The following is a 19,366-nucleotide window of genomic DNA, read 5'->3' on the forward strand; positions in this document are numbered from 1 at the left end:
TTTAACCACTCTCCTCATGCCCCTGGGCCACCAACTCCTCCCTCACTAGCAGAAGATAACTTATCTCATATTTTCCAGAGAAAATAGAGACTTCAAGTCTGGAGCTCCTTCAACCCCACCCCACGCACCCAGTTTCATCTGTTTAGGGACCAATCCTCCCCTTATCTCACCCAGGTCAGGGAAGGAGGTGTGTCTGCTCCTGCCCAAAGCTAAGGCCTCCTGGCCTAATCCTGATTTCACTCCCCAGATAACTGGCTCCGGGAGCCTTTCCTTTCTACTGATGCTATCCCTGCATCACATGAACATATCCAAGTCTTCCCCAGCTGTTTAAAAACAAACAAGCAGACAACGACAAATCCTAGACCCTTTGTCATTTTAGATGCTATTTTATATTGCTCTTTCCCTCCCCCAGTGAAGCTTTATTTAAAGAAAAAAAGTTAAATATTCATAGGGGTCTTTTTTAATCAATATTTTTAAAAGCATACAATATTTTCTTTATATCCCAGTCCTCTTCCCAGAGGCTACTTTTTTTTTAACCATTTTCTTACATACATAGAATTATGTCTATCTTTACCCTTTCTCTTGCTGTTTTCACATAATGACAATCATTCCATATTAGCATGTAAAGATCTACCTTATTTTTCTAACATCCCACAGAGTACTCCAAAGTACACAAAATAGACATATCAAAAATTATTTGACGAGTCTTCTATTGATAGGTGTTTGGATTTATCTTTTGCTATTTCAAATAATATTGCAGTTAATAACCTTATACTTATGTCATTTTGTATATGAATATTTTTGTAATATAAATTCCTAGATGTGAAATTATGGGATCAAATTGTATGCACATTGGAGATTTCAATAGATGTTGCCAAATAGGCCCACCATAGAAAATATACAAATTTATACTTTCACCAGCAAGGAATAAGAATGACTGTTTCCTAAGGTCCTTACCAACAATTGAGTTATCCAACTTTTTTTATCTTCCTCAGTCTAAGTGAAAATGATATTTTAGTGTAGTTTTAATTTTATTTTCTCTTACAATTAGTGAAAATGGTCTTTTTTCACGTGTTTAAGAATCTTTTGTATTTTCTTTTCTGTAAACTGTCTGTTGTGCCTATGTTGTCTTTTTCTTTTTTTTTATAAATTTATTTTATTTATTTTGGCTGCATTGGGTATTCGTTGCTTGCACGCTGGCTTTCTATAGTTGCGGCGAGCTAGGGCTACTCTTCGTTGTGTGGGCGTCTCATTGAGGTGGCTTCTCTTGTTGAGGAGCACGGGCTCTAGGTGTACGGGCTTCAGTAGTTGTGGCTCGCGGCCTTTAGAGCACAGGCTCAGTAGTTGTGGTGCATGGGCTTAGTTGCTCGTGGCATGTGGGATCTTCCTAGACCAGGGCTCGAACCCGTGTCCCCAGCATTGGCAGGCAGATTATTAACCACTGTGCCACCAGGGAAGTCCTATGATTTTTTCTAATGCAATTTTTTATTGTGGAAATGTTTATACAACATGAAATTTATCACTTCAACTATGTTTAAGTGTACAGTTCAATGGCATTAAGTGCATTCACATTGCTGTGCAACTGTCATCACCATTCACCTCCAGAACTTTGCATCTTACCAAACTGAAACTCCATACCCATTAAACAGTAACTGCTCACTACTGAATTTATCACCTTTTTTTTTGAACTTTTGAGTTTTATATAATACATAGAAAAGCTTTCTCTTTTCCCAGACTTTTTTTTTAATCTACAGTTTTTCTTTTGGTCAATGCTTCTCAGTCCTGGCTGCATACCAATTACCAGTGGAGCTTTTAAAAAATATGAATGCCTAGGCCTTACCTCTAGACCGGTACTGGTCCTTGGCCTGTTAGGAACAGGGCTGCACAGCAGGAGGTGAGTGGCAGGCCAACGAGCGAAGCTTCCTCTGTATTTACAGCTGTTCCACATCGTTTGCATTACCGCCTGAGCTTCGCCTCCTGTCAGATCAGCAGGGGCATTAGATTCTCATAGGAGCTCAAACCCTACTGTGAACTGTACATGCAAGGGATCTAGGTTGCGTGCTCCTGATGAGAATCTAATGCCTGATGATCTGAGGTGGAGCTGAGGCGGTGATGCTAGCACTGGGCAGCAGTTGCAAATACAGATCATCATTAGCAGAGAGGTTTGACTGCACAGTGAGCATAATAAATCAATTGCTTGCAGACTCATATCAAAACCCTATCAGCGAGTGACAAGTGACAATTAAGCTGCATCTGGTGGCAGGCTTTATAGTGCAAGTGAGTTGATGTACTTCAGTGGTACAGCTGTATCTGGTGACAGGCTTTAAGTCAGAATCCGACACTTATTTTGGTCTGCCCATGGCCCGCCCATTATTTTATTTACCACTTCCATCCGCCCTTCTTTCCTGCACTGCACACTTGTCTCAGTCAGTTTTGGTAAGCCCACAAGCTAACCCTAGCCAAAATGAGTAAAAAACAAACGTCAGTGGAGAGCTTGTGAAAAGGGGGAAAGACCCAATGATGAGACAGCAGAAGACTAAGTCTGCCAACAACAAAAAAGCTTCATTTAAAAGAAAATACCAAGAGTCTTGCTTAAATTATGGGTTCTTTGCAACAGGTGATTCATATTCTCCAAGACCGCTTTGTATAATATGTGGCGACTGGCTATCCAACGAAGCCATGAAACCTTCGAAACTGCTTTGCCACATGGAGCCCAAGCACCCTGCATTAAAGACAAGCCTTTGGAGTTTTTCAAAAGAAAAAAATGTGAACATGAAGAACAGAAGCAATTATTGAAGGCCACCACTTCATCAAATATGTCTGTACTGAGAGCGTCATTCTTAGTGGCTAACCACATTGCTAGAGCTAAGAAGCCCTTTACTATTGTGAAGAGTTGATCCTGCCTGCTGCTAAGGACATTTGTCAGGAACTTTTACGAGAGGCTGCAGTTCAAAATGTGGCATGTGTTCCTCTTTTGTCTAGCGCCATAACTAACTAGACAAATTGATGAAATAGCAGAGGATACTGAGGCACAATTGTTAATGTGTCACCGTGGTACACAATCCAGGTTGACAAGTCTACCGATGTTGACAACAAGGCAACAATGCTTGTTTTTGTGCGATATATTTTTCAGGAGGACGTGCATGAGAATATGTTATGTGCACTTTTGTTGCCAACCAACACCACAGCTGCAGAACTATTCAAGTCTTTGAATGATTACATATCAGGAAAGCTGAATTGTTCATTTTGTGTCGGTATATGCACGGACTGAGCGGCTGCTATGACTGGATGGCTTTCTGGTCTCACTTCTCTGGTCAAAGAGGTCGCTTCTGAATGTGAGTCTACGCACTGTGTCATCCATAGAGAAATGCTGGCTAGCCGAAAAATGTCACCTGAACTTAACAAGGTTTTGCAGGATGTGATTAAAATTATCAACCACGTTAAAGTACACGCCCTTAACTCACGTCTGTTCACGCAGCTCTGTGAGGAGATGGATGCAGAGCACACACGTCTTCTCTTATACACAGAAGTGAGATGGTTTTCTAAAGGTAGATCACTGACCTGAGTTTTTGAGTTATGAGAGCTGCTCCAGAGATTTCTTTTCGAAAAACAGTCACCACTGGCAGCACATTTCAGTGACACAGAAGGGGTTGCAAAACTTGCTTACTTTTGTGACATTTTCAACCTGCTCAACGACAGTCTGTCACTTCAGGGGAGAACAACAACTGTTTTCAAGTCGGCAGATAAAGTGGCTGCATTCAAAGCCAAACTGGAATTACGGGGGCGATGAGTGAACATTGGGATTTTTGACATGTTTCAAACATTAGCAGAGATTTTGAAAGAGACTGAGCCAGGGCCTTCTTTTTCCCAGCTGGTGCATGATCACCTATCTCAGCTTCCAAAAGAGTTTGGGCATTAGTTCCCAACCACAAAAGACCTCTGAACTGGGAAGGAATGGATCCACGACCCCTTCATGTGTAAGCCAGGTGAATCGACTTTGTCCGTGCTAGAAGAGGATCAACTGCTTTTAACTTTTAAGGCAGTGGCCTTAGAAGTATGTTTGAGACAACTTCAAATCTCCATACGTTCTGGAGTAAAGTCAAGGGGGAATATCCTGAGATTGCCACAGAAGCACTGAAAAGCCTGCTTCCATTTCCAACATCCTATCTTTGTGAAGCAGGGTTTTCTTCAGTGACAGCAACCAAAACGAGATCACGGAGGAGACTGGGCATAAGCAACACACTTCGAGTGTCACTGTCTCCCATCACCCCCAGATGGGGCCATCTAGTTGCAAGAAAACAAGCTCAGGGCTCCCACTGATTCTGTATTATGATGAGTTGCATAATTATTTCATTATATATTACAATGTAATAATAATAGAAATAAAGTGTACAATAAATGTAATGTGCTTGAATCATCCCGAAACCATCCCCCCGACCCCAGTCTGTGGAAAAGTTGTCTTCCACGAAACTTTTCCCTGGTGCCAAAAAGGTTGGGGACCGCTGTTGTATAATATATCCTTGTAGCATATTTTATACCTGATAGTTTGTATCTCTTACTTCCCTACCCCTTTCTTGCTCCTCTCCCACCCTTCTCTCCACTGGTAACCACAATTTGTTCTCTGTATCCGTGAGTCTGCTTCTTTTTTGTTGTATTCACTAATTTGTTGTATTTTTAAGATTGCACCTATTAGTGATATCATACAGTATTTTTCTTTCTCTGTCTGACTTATTTCATTTAGCGTAATGTCCTCCAAGTTCATCCATTTTGCAGATGGCAAAATTGTGTTCTTTTTTTATGGTAATTCTTAAATTCCTGAGTTGGTTCTAAAGCTCAGCCAGCATTGAGAACTACTGTTTTTGCATGTTTACAATTTCATCTACTATATTTAAGTCTTTGGTTCATATGGAATTTATACTAAGGTAAAGTGTGATGTGAAAGCCAACCTAATTTTTTTCTAGATGGTTATTCAGTTATTCCAATACCATTTAATAAATATGGACTATCAAAACTGACTTCAGAAGAAAGAGAAATTCCTGCCTCCACCACTTAGTATTTGGGTGATTTGGGGCAAGTGAAACTCTCTATGCCTCACTTTCTTCAACTGTAAAATGGGGATAATAATAATACCTCATAGAGTTGCTTTGAAGATTTAAAAAGTTCATAAATTTAAGCACTTAGAACAGTATCTGGGCCTTAGTAAATTACCATATTAATATGGTACTATTAACATTGCTATTATTTGTTTCAATTCAACAAATGAACACATGGAGAGCCAACACAAATATAATGTAGTGTTACATAATCATTACAAATTATACCTTAAAAGAGTTCAGTTTAAGTGAAAAGAGGTTATAAAATTAACTTATCTAGCTAAAAATGCATATACATTAAGTTCTGCAAAGAAATACACCAACATATTAGCCATGGTTATGTTACCTGAAAACTGGATTCCCCTCTAAGCCAAAGATCAGGAGAATTTATTACTTGCAGCAAGTAAGAACACCAGGGACCTTCCCCAAAGCAGCATCTCCCTGCACAGCAAATTTGGGGAAGTTTGTTTGTTTGTTTTTTTGTTTGTTTTTAATTTCTTTTTTTTTCCTTTGGGGGAAGTTTATGGGGACATGCACATTCATGAAGGGGCTTGGGCGGGACAGAGTCCAAGCTTTAGCTGATGGAAGTCACAAGGGTCAGAGAAGGTCAACATCATCATCCCTTAGGTTCCAGTTGCTCTGGTGGTTGAGCACTTCAGGCTAATCTTTATCATTGAAACAGAACTGGGAGTCTTTACACCTGATATATTATCTTTGCTATTGTTACTTCTCTTGCCATAACAGTTTCTGGGTTCTTTTGTTCCCTTAAGATCTTTAATTACTGAGACCTGTTCAAGGGCAAGCATTGTGGCCAGGCTTAGATCACAAAATGGCTTAGGCCAAAAGTGGCTTCTCTTATGTCAAGAAAGCCATGCCTGGTTCTCTTTCTCTGGGAACCCCCTACCTTATCTGCTTACAGTTATATTTGAGTGAGAGGAGATCATGAATTCTTTTTATTTTCTTCCTTAGTCTTTTCTATATTTCTCAGACTGCCTACAATGAGCAGGTATTGCTTATATGGGGGGAGCAAGGGGAGGTTTTAAAGATTGATAAGAAAGGTCTGTCGATCTGGATTCCATCCTTCAGTACATATGTTACCCTGCCCAAAGCAGTTCAAAGAGCCTATTCTCTATATTACATCCATGTCATGGAGAGCTTTCTGGGGGGTTGTGGCCCAGCATCAGGACTCTGCCTCCAGACTGGTGTGAATGACATATTCTGGGCTATTCTAACCCAGCTAGTTGCCCTTGCATCCAGCCTGCATTGTGCTTTATCAACTAGGTCATAAAAGACTTTATCAAAAACCTCCATTTGTTCAATCAACAAATATGGATTGAGTCTGTATTCTGCTCCAGGCCTTGTATATATTTCCTTAATAGATGAGCCTAGAAACAATATTAAAGAAAGAAAAAGTTCAGACTGACATATTCTGTTTTTAAAAATCTCAAGCTGAACGCCAGTGATTGTAGCTTTCCCATAAGTCTCATGAACTTTTATTATTATTGTTGTTGTTGTTGTTATTACTATTATTATTATTATAATAAATAATGTAGTCTAGAATCTTGTCTGGGACTGAAGCCAAACACAGCAAGTGGTAGTTGAGCAAGCCGTGTTCTCTCCCTTGGCCATGCAAATGACTTTTATTTAACTCTTTTCTTCTAGGCCTTCTGTCATTGCCCTTAAATGGCTCAAAGAGCACCACTGGAGCCATTCCTCTATCCTGAAAACCTTCCAGGAACTGGGATATAATTCATTTGCACCCAGAGTCTAGAACTCAGCGAAACCAGCAAAATCCTGGAAACTCTTACTTTATCTTGGCATTAGTGTGGCAGAAGCCCAAGGGGACTCCAGAGACTTTTAAAGTGCTAGAGAAAATTTCTCCAATTTCACTCAAATTCTTTGCAAGCTTCCCAACACCATTGAAAATACTTATTTTTAAAATAAAACCTAAAAATAAAAGCAGATCTATTCTTTCCTAATGCATAAAGGATTGCTCTAAACTGATAGATGATAAATCAACACTTCAAAGAGCTGAATGGTGATTAATTGATGAATGGCAAATGAATAAATGAGTGAGTACTCTATAGTAACACAGAGTAGGTCTATCTAACACAAACTACATATGATAGGTGCCAACAATGGGAAAGTACTTTCCACTTTCAAATTTAAAAGGGAATTAGATATATGAACCAAAGTTCTTTTTTAAAGTGCTAGATTCCTGCTCAGGGAACTAGATCCTGCATGCATGCCACAACTAAGAGTTCGCATGCCACAACTAAGGAGCCCACATCCTGCAACTAAGGATTTGGTGAGCTGCAACTAAGGAGCCCGCGACCTGTATCTAAGACCTGGTGCAACCAGATAAATAAATAAATAAATATTTAAAAATTATTAAATAAATAAACTTAAATGAAGTGATACAGAAACATTTAGAATAATGCTGTCTTCAATATGGTGTCTCAGTGTAGCAAGTAGAAAATTTTTCCAGGGTTTCATTATTTTTGGCAGCATCTATTTTACATATATAACCCAGGACTTCTGAGAGCTTAGATAACAAGAGTTTCTTAAGTAAGTGATTCTAGAAGTTTGCTCTCTAACAGGGGTTCTCAAATTTTAACAGGCCTCAGAATCCTCTGGAAGTCTTGTTAAAATACAAATTAAGTTGGGTCCCTACCCCAGACTTTCTGACTAAGCAGGTCTGGGATGAAAAAAAAAAAATCTAGAGGCTAAGGAAAAGAAAGAAAAGGGTGAGAGACACTCTTGTTGGAGGACTTGATTCTTCTATCACTAGCTACAGAAAGAGCAAAGGGGGAAAGCATGACAATAACAGCTAACATTTGTGAGCAATGCCAATGTGCTCTACTCTCCTATGCATCGACTCAGTTATTCTTCCATCAATCTGAGGAGATGTGTATCATTGTCATTGTCATCATCATCGTCATCATCATCTGCTTTTAACAGATGAGGAAACTGATGCACACACTAGTAATTGGAAAAGACAGATTTTGGACCCAAAAGTTTCAACTTCCATTTTACCATGCTTAACCTCACATTACAAACCCTTCTGAGGAATGTCTGACCACTTGGCCATCCTTCACTAGAGTAGATCTTGGATGGTATCCTTCCCCCACACCCTCTCATATAAATGCCTTATGGATAGTTACAGGGTCACTGATAAATGTGACCCCTCCTGTCACTCACCACTGGCAGTGAGGCTGGAGACCCTGACCCCATGAGCACAAGACAATTCAGAGAAAAACACTCCTAGGCTGAGTGAAACTTCTTGGCAGCCTGAGGACAAGGTCATATAATCAACAAACATTTACTACAGTCCTCATTGCCACAGGCATTTTACGTACATTATCTCTAAGACCCAACACCCTCCAAGGTAAGTTTTTATCATTTTCCCCATTTCATAGATGAAGGAAATGTAGCTCAGAAAGAGTTAAGTTCATTTAAAGCATTATCATGCCTTGGGCATGTAGTCAGTGGACTGAAGCCTTTATTTCAGGTGCTCACTGGGCTTCCTAGGTCCTACTAGGGCCCAACACTCATTTATGGCTGTGGCTTCAAATCTGAGCTTCTAGGAATCCCTAGGGAATCTGCTGGGGGTACAGTGGAGGAAAGGAGTGTAGGGGGCAAAGGAGGAAATGAGCTTCAAAGAACAATCTCTTTTGAAGAGAGTTTCATGAATTTTTTGTTTGTTTGTTTTATTTTCAATTTGAAAATTACTGACTTGCAGCATTGTTTCTATGAGGGAAAATGTGTTTCAAGTTCCAGACTACACGCTTAGGACAGAACCTGCTCCTACTGCAGGTAACAGAATGACATAACCAATGAGCCAGTGTCACAGTGCTGCAAGAGGCAGTAAAAGAGAACCTGGCCTCTCAACCCAGGTGTCAAAAGCATTCTAAGCTCAAGAGTAGCTAATGTTATGGCTCCTTTTCTCGTCTTTTAACTAAACACATCTATTCATTCACCAATGATTTATCCAGCCCCCAATATAAGCCAGCAGCAGAGGCCAGCATTGAGGGTACTGAGATGAATGAACTCTGGGCCCAGCCTTCCAGGAGTGGTTAGCCTCCTGCAGGAGATGGATGGGGAAGACATGAGCTCTCTCAAGTGAGGCAGGAGTGCAAAGAGACAAAGGGTGTTTCCAAGTGGAATGGTCAAGCTTCACAGGGAAGGTAAATCTGGATTGACATTTAAAAGATGAGTAGGTGTTGGGAGTGGGGTGAGTATAAAACATGGAGCACAGCATGTAAAGGCAAGATACCAAGTCACAGGTACCATACAGGTCCACCACACACCTGCCACCCTAACTTCCTCTTCAGACTGAAAGCACCATACGCACAGGTCCCTAAACTGGTAAACTATGATAGGCTGGTTTTCAGCAAGAGTTGCTGAAGTCAGACTACTTACATGGCAGCCAAAGACTTCAAGAGGGAGAGTTCCTGCCAGCAAAGTGGAAGCTGCATTGCCTATCACAACCTAGCCTCGGAGGTTATAGAGCATCACTCCCACCTGTTCTCTTGGTTGAAATTGTCACAAAAGCCCAGCCAGTTTTCAATCCCACTACCTAATGGAAGGAATGTAGGAAAAAAGTTGTGAACACACCTTAGAATTTCACTCCGTCTCAGCTCAGCCTAAGTGAAACTCCATTTTCCTAAGAGTTTAAATTAAGGTGGAAGTTGACTCTTTGTTCCTTGCACATGAGACAAGCTACACTTAGCTCAGCAGAGCTGAAGTGTAAACCATGAGGGGAGCATGGGAAAAGTAGTCAAGAGTCTTTCACGTCAGACTAGGGAGACTGGACTTTTTCCTGTAGATGGCTACTCTTCCTTCTAGGAAAAGTGAGGACAAGTGCAGGTGATTTCCATGAGTAGATGGCCTCTAGTGGGCAGAGACTGGAAACTGGTGATTCATGTCATGAAGCACCCATACAATATTCCTTAGATTGGGAAATTTCTTACAAAAGTCAGCATTTTTGGCTTCTCTTAAAAAATTAGAAAATTTGATCACAGTGGACTCTCACTCTTGCACAGATATAAAACTGGGGAGAAAATAGCAGCTGTCCTCTTTAAATGGGGTGTCTGCTCTCCAGTGAGCCGTAGCCTACACCATTTCCTATTGCATCGCAGTTTCTTGGTTCATTATTTATGTTCTCTTCCCAAGAAACATGAGTTTGTTACTTCTGACCTCAGGCTCCCCATGGACAAGAGCTTTTGTGGACCCAGGCTAACAAACCCCCTCTGGTTTAACATTTGGCCATGGAATGGAAACATTTTTTCTTCTGTCAAAAATGAAGTTTGCTTAAACTCTGTAAACACTATATGTATACATGTGTTTTCAATTGTTTGTAAAGAGAAACCTTGTTTCTCTTGTTAAAGACGACGTTGGAGAGGACAGACAGCAGAAACAACTAGAACTACAATTCTGAAGCCTGTGGAAGGAAAACCACATTCACAGAAAGATAGAAAAATTAAAAGGTAGAGGCCTTTGTACTAGATGAAGGAACAAGATAAAACCCCAGAACAACAGCTAAATAAAGTGGAGATAGGCAACCTTCCAGAAAAAGAATTCAGAATAATGATAGTGAACATGATCCAGGACCTCGGAAAAAGAATGGAGACAAAGATCGAGAAGATGCAAAAAATTTTTAACAAAGACCTAGAAGAATTAAAGAACAAACAAACAGAGATGAACAACACAATAACTGAAATGAAAAATACACTAGAAGGAATAAATAGCAGAATAACTGAGGCAGAAGAACGGATAAGTGACCTGGAAGACAGAATGGTGGAATTCACTGCTGTGGAACAGATAAAGAAAAAAGAATGAAAAGAAATGAAGGCAGCCTAAGAGACCTCTGAAACAACATTAAACACAACAATAATCACATTATAGGGGTCCCAGAAGGAGAAGAGAGAGAGAAAGGACCCGAGAAAATATTTGAAGAGATTATAGTCGAAAATTTCCCTAACATGGGAAAGGAAATAGCCACCCAAGTCCAGGAAGCGCAGCGAGTCCCAGGCATGATAAACCCAAGGAGAAACACGTCAAGACACATAGTAATCAAACTGACAAAAATTAAAGACAAAGAAAAATTATTGTGAGCAACAAGGGGAAAATGACAAATAACATGCAAGGGAACTCCTATAAGGTTAACAGCTGATTTCTCAGCAGAAACTCTACAAGCCAGAAGGGAGTGGCACAATATATTTAAAGTGATGAAAAGGAAGAACGTACAACCAAGATTACTCTACCCAGCAAGGATCTCATGCAGATCCGATGGAGAAATCAAAAGTTTTACAGACAAGCAAAAGTTAAGAGAATTCAGCACCACCAAACCAGCTCTACAACAAGTGCTAAAGGAACTTCTCTAAGTGGAAAACATGAAAGAAGAAAAGGACCTACAAAAACAAACCCATAACAATTAAAAAATGGTAATAGAAACATACACATCGATAATTACCTTAAATGTGAATGGATTAAATGTTCCAACCAAAAGACACAGGTTTGCTGAATGGATACAAACACAAGACCCATATATATGCTGTCTACAAGAGACCCACTTCAGACCTAAGGACACATACAGATAGAAAGCGAGGGGATGGAAAAAGATATTCCATGCAAATGGAAATCAAAAGAAAGCTGGAGTAACAATACTCATATTGGATGAAATAGACTGTAAAATAAAGAATGTTACAAGAGACAAGGAAGGACACTACATAATGATCAAGGGATCAATCCAAGAAGAAGGTATAACAATTATAAATATATATGCACCCAACATAGGAGCACCTCAATACATAAGGCAACTGCTAACAGCTGTAAAAGAGGAAATTGACAATAACACAATAACAGTGGGGGACTTTAACACCTCACTTCCACCAATGGAGAGATCATCCAGACAGAAAGTCAATAAGGAAACACAAGCTTTAAATGATGCAATAGACCAGATAGATTTAATTGATATTTATAGGACATTCCATCCAAAAACAGCAGATTACACTTTCTTCTCAACTGCACACAGAACATTATCCAGGATAGATCACATCTTGGGTCACAAATCAAGCCTCAGTAAATTTAAGAAAATTGTAATCATATCAAGCATCTTTTCTGATCACAACACTATGACATTAGAAATCAATTAAAGGGAAAAAACGTAAAAAACACAAACACATGGAGGCTAAACAATACGTTACTAAATAACTAAGAGATCACTGAAGAAATCAAAGAGGAAATAAAAAAATACCTAGAGACAAATTACAATGAAAACACAATGATCCAAAACCTATGGGATGCAGCAAAAGCAGTTTTAAGTGGGAAGTTTATAGCAATACAAGCCTACCTAAAGAAACAAGAAAAATCTAAAATAAACAATCTAACCTTACACCTAAAGGAACTAGAGAAAGAACAAACAAAACCCAAAGTTAGTAGAAGGAAGGAAATCATAAACATCAGAGCAGAAATAAATGAAATAGAAACAAAGAAAACAATAGCAAAGATCAATAAAACTGAAAGCTGGTTCTTTGAGAAGATAACGAAAATTGATAAACGTTTAACCAGACTCATCAAGAAAAAGAGTGAGAGGACTCAAATCAATAAAATTAGAAATGAAAAAGGAGAAGTTACAATGGACACCACAGAAATACATCATGAGAGACTACAGCAAACAACTCTATGTCAATAAAATGGACAACCTGGAAGAAATGGACAAATTCTTAGAAAGGTATAACCTTCTAAGACTGAACCAGGAAGAAACAGAAAATATGAGCAGACCAATCCCAAGTAATGAAATTGAAACTGTGATTTAAAATCTTCCAACAAACAAAAGTCCAGGATCAGATGGCTTCACAGGCGAATTCTATCAAACATTTAGAGAACAGCTAACACCCATCCTTCTAAAACTCTTCCAAAGAATTGCAGAGGAAGGAACACTCCCAAACTCATTCTATGAGGCCACCATCACCCTGATACCAAAACCAGACAAAGATACTACAAAATAGAAAATTACAGACCAATATCACTGACGAATATAGATTCAAAAATCCTCAACAAAATACTAGCAAACAGAATCCAATAACACATTAAAAGGATCATACACAGTGATCAAGTGTGATTTATCCCAGGGATACAAGGATTCTTCAATATACGCAAATCAATCAATGTCATAAACCATATTAACAAACTGAAGAATAAAAACCATATGATCATCTCAATAGATGCAGAAAAAGCTTTTGACAAAATTCAACACCCACTTATGATAAAAACTCTCCAGAAAGAGAGCATAGAGGAAATCTACCTCAACATAATAAAGGCCATATATGACAAACCCACAGCAAACCTCATTCTCAATGGTGAAAAATTGAAAGCATTTCCTCTAAGATCAGGGACAAGACAAGGATGTCCACTCTTGCCACTATTATTCAACATAGTTTTGGAAGTCCTAGCCATGGCAATCAGAGAAGAAAAAGGAATACAAATCAGAAAAGAAAAAGAAAAACTGTCACTGTTGGCAGATAACATGATACTATACATAGAGAATCCTAAAGATGTTACCAGAAAACTACTAGAGCTAATCAATGAATTGGGTAAAGTTGCAGGATACAAAATTAATGCACAGAAATCTCTTGCATTCCTATACACTAATGATGAAAAATCTGAAAGAGAAATTTAGGAAACACTCTCATTTACCATTGCAACAAAAAGAATAAAATACCTAGGAATAAACTTACCCAAGGAGGTAAAAGACCTGTACTCAGCAAACTATAAGACACTGATGAAAGAAATCAAAGATGACATAAACAGATGGAGAGATATACCATGTTCTTGGATTGGAAGAATCAACATTGTGAAAGTGACTATACTACGCAAAGCAATATACAGATTCAATGCAATCCCTATCAAATTACCAGTGGCATTTTTTACAGAACTAGAACAAAATATCTTAAAATTTGTATGGAGACACAAAAGACCCCAAATAGCCAAAGCAGTCTTGAGGGAAAAAAAATGGAGCTGGAGGAATCAGGCTCCCTGACTTCAGACTATACTACAAAGCTACAGTAATCAAGAAAGAAATATAGATCAATGGAACAGGATTGAAAGCCCAGAGATAAACCCACGCACCTATGGTCAACTAATCTATGACCAAGGAGACAAGGATATACAATGGAGAAAAGACAGTCTCTTCAATAAGTGGTGTTGGGAAAACTGGACAGCTACATGTAAAAGAATGAAATTAGAACACTCCCTAACACCATACACAAAAATAAACTCAAAATGGATTAGAGACCTAAACATAAGACCAGACACTATAAAACTCTTAGAGGAAAACATAGGAAGAACACTCTTTGACATAAATCACAGCAAGATCTTTTTTGACCCACCTTCTAGAGTAATGGGAAAAAACCCAAAAATAAACAAATGTAACCTAATGAAACTTAAAAGCTTTTGCAAAACAAAGGAAACTACAAACAAGACGAGAAGACAACCTTCAGAATGGGAGAAAATATTTGCAAATGAATCAATGGAAAAGGATTAATCTCCAAAATATATAAATAACTCATGCAGCTCAATATTTAAAAAGCAAACAACTCAATCAAAAAATGGGCAGAAGACCTAAATAGACATTTCTCCAAAGAAGACATACAGTTGGCCAAGAAGCACATGAAAAGCTGCTGAATATCACTAATTATTAGAGAAATGCAAAACAAAACTCCAATGAAGTATCATCTCACACCAGTTAGAATGGGCATCATCAGAAAATCTACAAACAATAAATGCTGGAGAGGGTGTGGAGAAAAGGGAACACTCTTTCACTGCTGGTGGGAATGTAAATTGATACAGCCACTCTGGAGAACAGTATGGAGGTTCCTTTAAAAACTAAAAACAGAATTACCGTATGACCCAGCAATCCCACTACTGGGCATATACCCAGAGAAAACCATAACTCCAAAGACACATGCACCCCAGTGTTCATTGCAGCACTATTTACAATAGCCAGGTCATGGAAGCAACCTAAATGCCCATCGACAGAGGAATGGATAAAGTTGATGTGGTACGTATATACAATGGAATATTACTCAGCCATAAAAAGGAACGAAATTGGGTAATTTGTAGAGACGTGGATGGACCTAGAGACTGTCATACAGAGTGAAGGAAGTGAGAAAGAGAAAAACAAATATTGTATATTAACGCATATATGTGGAACCTAGAAAAATAGTACAGATGAACCGGTTTGCAGGGCAGAAATAGAGACACAGATGTAGAGAACAAACATATGGACACCAAGGGGGGAAAGTGGCGGGGGGGATGGTGGTGGTGGGATGAATTGGGAGATTGGGATTGACATATATACACTAATATGTATAAAATAGATAACTAATAAGAGCCTGCTGTATAAAAAAGTAAATAAAATTAAATTTAAAAATTAAAAAAAAGAATACTTTGGGGTCAACTCCCTTGCTGAACTGGATTTGATAAATTTGTTTCAAGCAAGTAGAAATAAATGTATACTCTGTAAAGTGTAAATCAGGTACAAGGTGACTTCCTGCAGAAGTTACCTCAGTTGCCCTGGTGAGCCAGCATCCTGGCCTGATGGCTGAACCCTTAGCCCACAGGTGATTTCAGCCAATCAGAACATGGAAGTACCCACTGAGTGATGTGTGTTCTCACTTCACAGGATGTAGCTTGTCATCCTCCTTTTCAACTCTACAAATCCTACCCTTTCTTCACGCTCCAAATCCAGTCTCATCTCCTTCTAAAAGAAAGCCTTCCCAGACTACTCTATTTGTGTAGACTGGGCTTACTACCTAGTACAGCCTCTATGGCTGCTTTTATGCCTGTGTTTCCAAGTCCCTTCAACCCAATTCCTTCCTCGCTGTGCCTCATCAGACTCCCTTTTGACCCATTGCTTGCCTGAACCTTGCCCCAATAGGCTGCAATTCTAGTTTTCCGGGCAACCTGATGCCCTGCTATAGCCTCTCAGGCTGGAACAGCTCTCCCAAGGCCTGTTCCTCCCCACTGGGTAGCTCTGGGGTCAGTATCACACCCCCTCCCCACCTGTTCTTCCAAAAATGCCTATTCCTATGTCTACCCGAAGATACTGAAACCAGTGAGAGGGTGAGAAAATGAAAAGACCAAAAACAACAGATTCTTGGGAGGCAGGCAAAGAAATGACCAGAGGAAACCAACAGCTGGCTGAAATGGCCACTGGTGTCTTTTTACTTGGAATTGAAAATGAACCACTGAAGACATGTGGTTACATGAGTGGTCACCACTTGTCCATACCTGTTTTTCTGTTCAGATTGTATTTTTGGATTTGAGAAGAAGAGCTTTCCTGATGGAAGAGGTCAACCTGAGAAGGGGGACAGTCCGGGGAAGCAAGTAGGGGAAGAACCACCATTAGCAATAAAGAGAAAAGCAAGAGGACAGTGAGATCTCAGAACTGTTTATGAAAGGGAATCAAAAGCAGTAGAGGGGGTTGGCTGCATGAACAGAGCCTGAAGGGGTGAGCGTACCACAGCTAGCCAGGAGGGAGTCCGGGAAAAGGTCTGGAGCTGCCGAACAGGCAAGAGAGTTTTTCTTGACTCCTTGTTTCCTGGTGCGCCAGGAGAGGGGATTCAAAGCGCCACGTAAACGAGCTCCAGAGACGGGCGCGAGCCACGGCTATTAGCGCAGACCCCAGAGACAGGCATGAAACGCTAAGGCTGCTGCTGCCACCACCAAGAAGCCTGTGTGTGAGCACAGGTCACTATCCACACCGCCCCTCCCAGGAGCCTGTGCAGCCCGCCACTGCCAGGGTCCCGTGATCCAGGGAAAACTTCCCCAGGAGAACACACGGCGCTCCTCAGCCTGCTACAACGTCAAGCAGGCCTCTGCCGCCGCAGGCTCGCCCCGCATCCGTACCCTTCCCTCCCCCCAGCCTGAGTGAGCCGGAGCCACCGAATCAGCTGCTCCTTTAACTCCATCCTGTCTGAGCGAAGAACAGACGCCCTCAGGAGACCTACACGCAGAGGCGGGTCCAAATCCAAAGCTGAAACCCGGGAGCTGTGCGAACAAAGAAGAGAAAGGGAAATTTCTCCCAGCAGGCTCAGAAGCAGCGGATTAAAGCTCCAGAAACAACTTGATGTACCTGCACCTGTGGAATACCTGAATAGACAACGAATCATCCCAAATTCAGGAGGTGGACTTTGGGAGCAAGATATATTATTTTTTTCCCCTATTCTTCTTTTTGTGAGTGTGTATGTGTATGCATCTGTGTGAGATTTTCTCTGTATAGCTTTGCTTTCACCATTTGTCCTAGTGTTCTGGCTGTCCGTTTTTTTGTTCTGTTTTTTGTTTCTTTGTTTGTTTGTTTTACTTGAAAATTTTTTTTCTTTTTTTCTTAATAATTATTTTTTATTTTAATAACTTTATTTTATCTTAATTTATTTTATTTTATCCTCTTCCTTTTTTTTCTTTCTATTTTTTCTCCCTTTTATTCTGAGCCGTGTGGATGAAAGGCTCTTGGTGCTCCAGCCAGGCATCAGGGCTGTGCCTCTGAGGTGGGAGAGCCAACTTCAGGACACTGGTCCACAAGAGACCTCCCAGCTCCACGTAATACCACACGACGAAAATCTCCCAGATATCTCCATCTCAACACCAGGACCCAACTTCACTGAACGAGCAGCAAACTATAGTGCTGGACACCCTATGCCAAACAATTAGCAAGACTGGAACACAGCCCCATCTATTAGCAGAGAGGCTGCCTAAAATCATAGTAAGGCCACAGACACCCCAAAACACACAACCAGATGTGGACCTGCCCAGCAGAAAGACAAGATCCAGCCTCATCCACCAGAACACAGGCACTAGTCCCCTCCACCAGGAAGCCTACACAACCCACTGAACCAACCATAGCCACAGGGGACAAACAACAAAAACAACAGGAACTACGAACCTGCAGCCTGCAAAACGGAGACCCCAAACACAGTAAGATAAGCAAAATGAGAAGACAGAAAAACACACAGCAGATGAAGGAACAAGATCAAAATACACCAGACCTAACAAATGAAGAGGAAATAGGCAGTCTACCTGAAAAAGAATTCAGAATAATGATAGTAAAGATGATCCAAAATCTTGGAAATAGAATAGACAAAATGCAAGAAACATTTAACAAGAACCTAGAAGAACTAAAAGGGAACCAATCAATGATGAAAAACACAATAAATGAAATTAAAAATACTCTAGAAGGGATCAGTAGCAGAATTACTGAGGCAGAAGAACAGGTAAGTGACCTGGAAGATAAAAAAGCGGAAATAACGACTGCAGAGCAGAATAAAGAAAAAAGAATGAAAAGAACTGAGGACAGTCTCAGAGACCTCTGGGACAACATTAAACGCACCAACATTCGACTTATAGGGGTCCCAAAAGAAGAAGAGAAAAAGAAAGGGACTGAGAAAATATTTGAAGAGATTCTAGTTGAAAACTTCCCTAATATGGGAAAGGAAATAATCAAGTCCTAGAAGCACAGAGAGTCCCATACAGGATAAATCCAGGGAGAAACACGCCAACACACATATTAATCAAACTATCAAAAATTAAATATAAAGAAAACATATTAAAAGGAGGAAGGGAGGGCTTCCCTGGTGGTGCAGTGGTTGAGAATCTGCCTGCTAATGCAGGGGAAATGGATTCGAGCACTGGTCTGGAAAGATCCCACATGCCATGTAGCAACTAGGCCCGTGAGCGACAACTACTGAGCCTGCACATCTGGAGCCTGTGCTCCGAAACAGGAGAGGCCACGATAGTGAGAGGCCCACGCACCGCGATGAAGAGAGGACCCCGCTTGCCACAACTAGAGAAAGCCCTCACACAGAAACGAAGACCCAACACAGCCAAAAATTAATTAATTAATTAATTAATTAAAATTTTAAAAAACCACACTCAAAGGTTTAAAAAAAAAAGCAGCAAGGGAAAAACAACAAATAACACACAAGGGGATCCCCATAAGGTTAACAGCTGATCTTTCAGCAGAAACACTGCAAGCCAGAAGGGAGTGACAGGATATACTTAAAGTGATGAAGGAGAAAAACCTACAACCAAGATTACTCTACCCAGCAAGGATCTCATTCAGATATGATGGAGAAATTAAAACCTTTACAGACAAGCAAAAGCTCAGAGAGTTCAGCACCACCAAACCAGCTTTACAACAAATGCTAAAGGAACTTCTCTAGGCAAGAAACACAAGAGAAGGAAAACACCTACAATAACAAACCCAAAACATT

Source organism: Balaenoptera physalus (genome assembly GCF_965194825.1).
Source record: "Balaenoptera physalus genome assembly, chromosome: 15".
Lineage (NCBI taxonomy): Eukaryota > Metazoa > Chordata > Mammalia > Artiodactyla > Balaenopteridae > Balaenoptera > Balaenoptera physalus.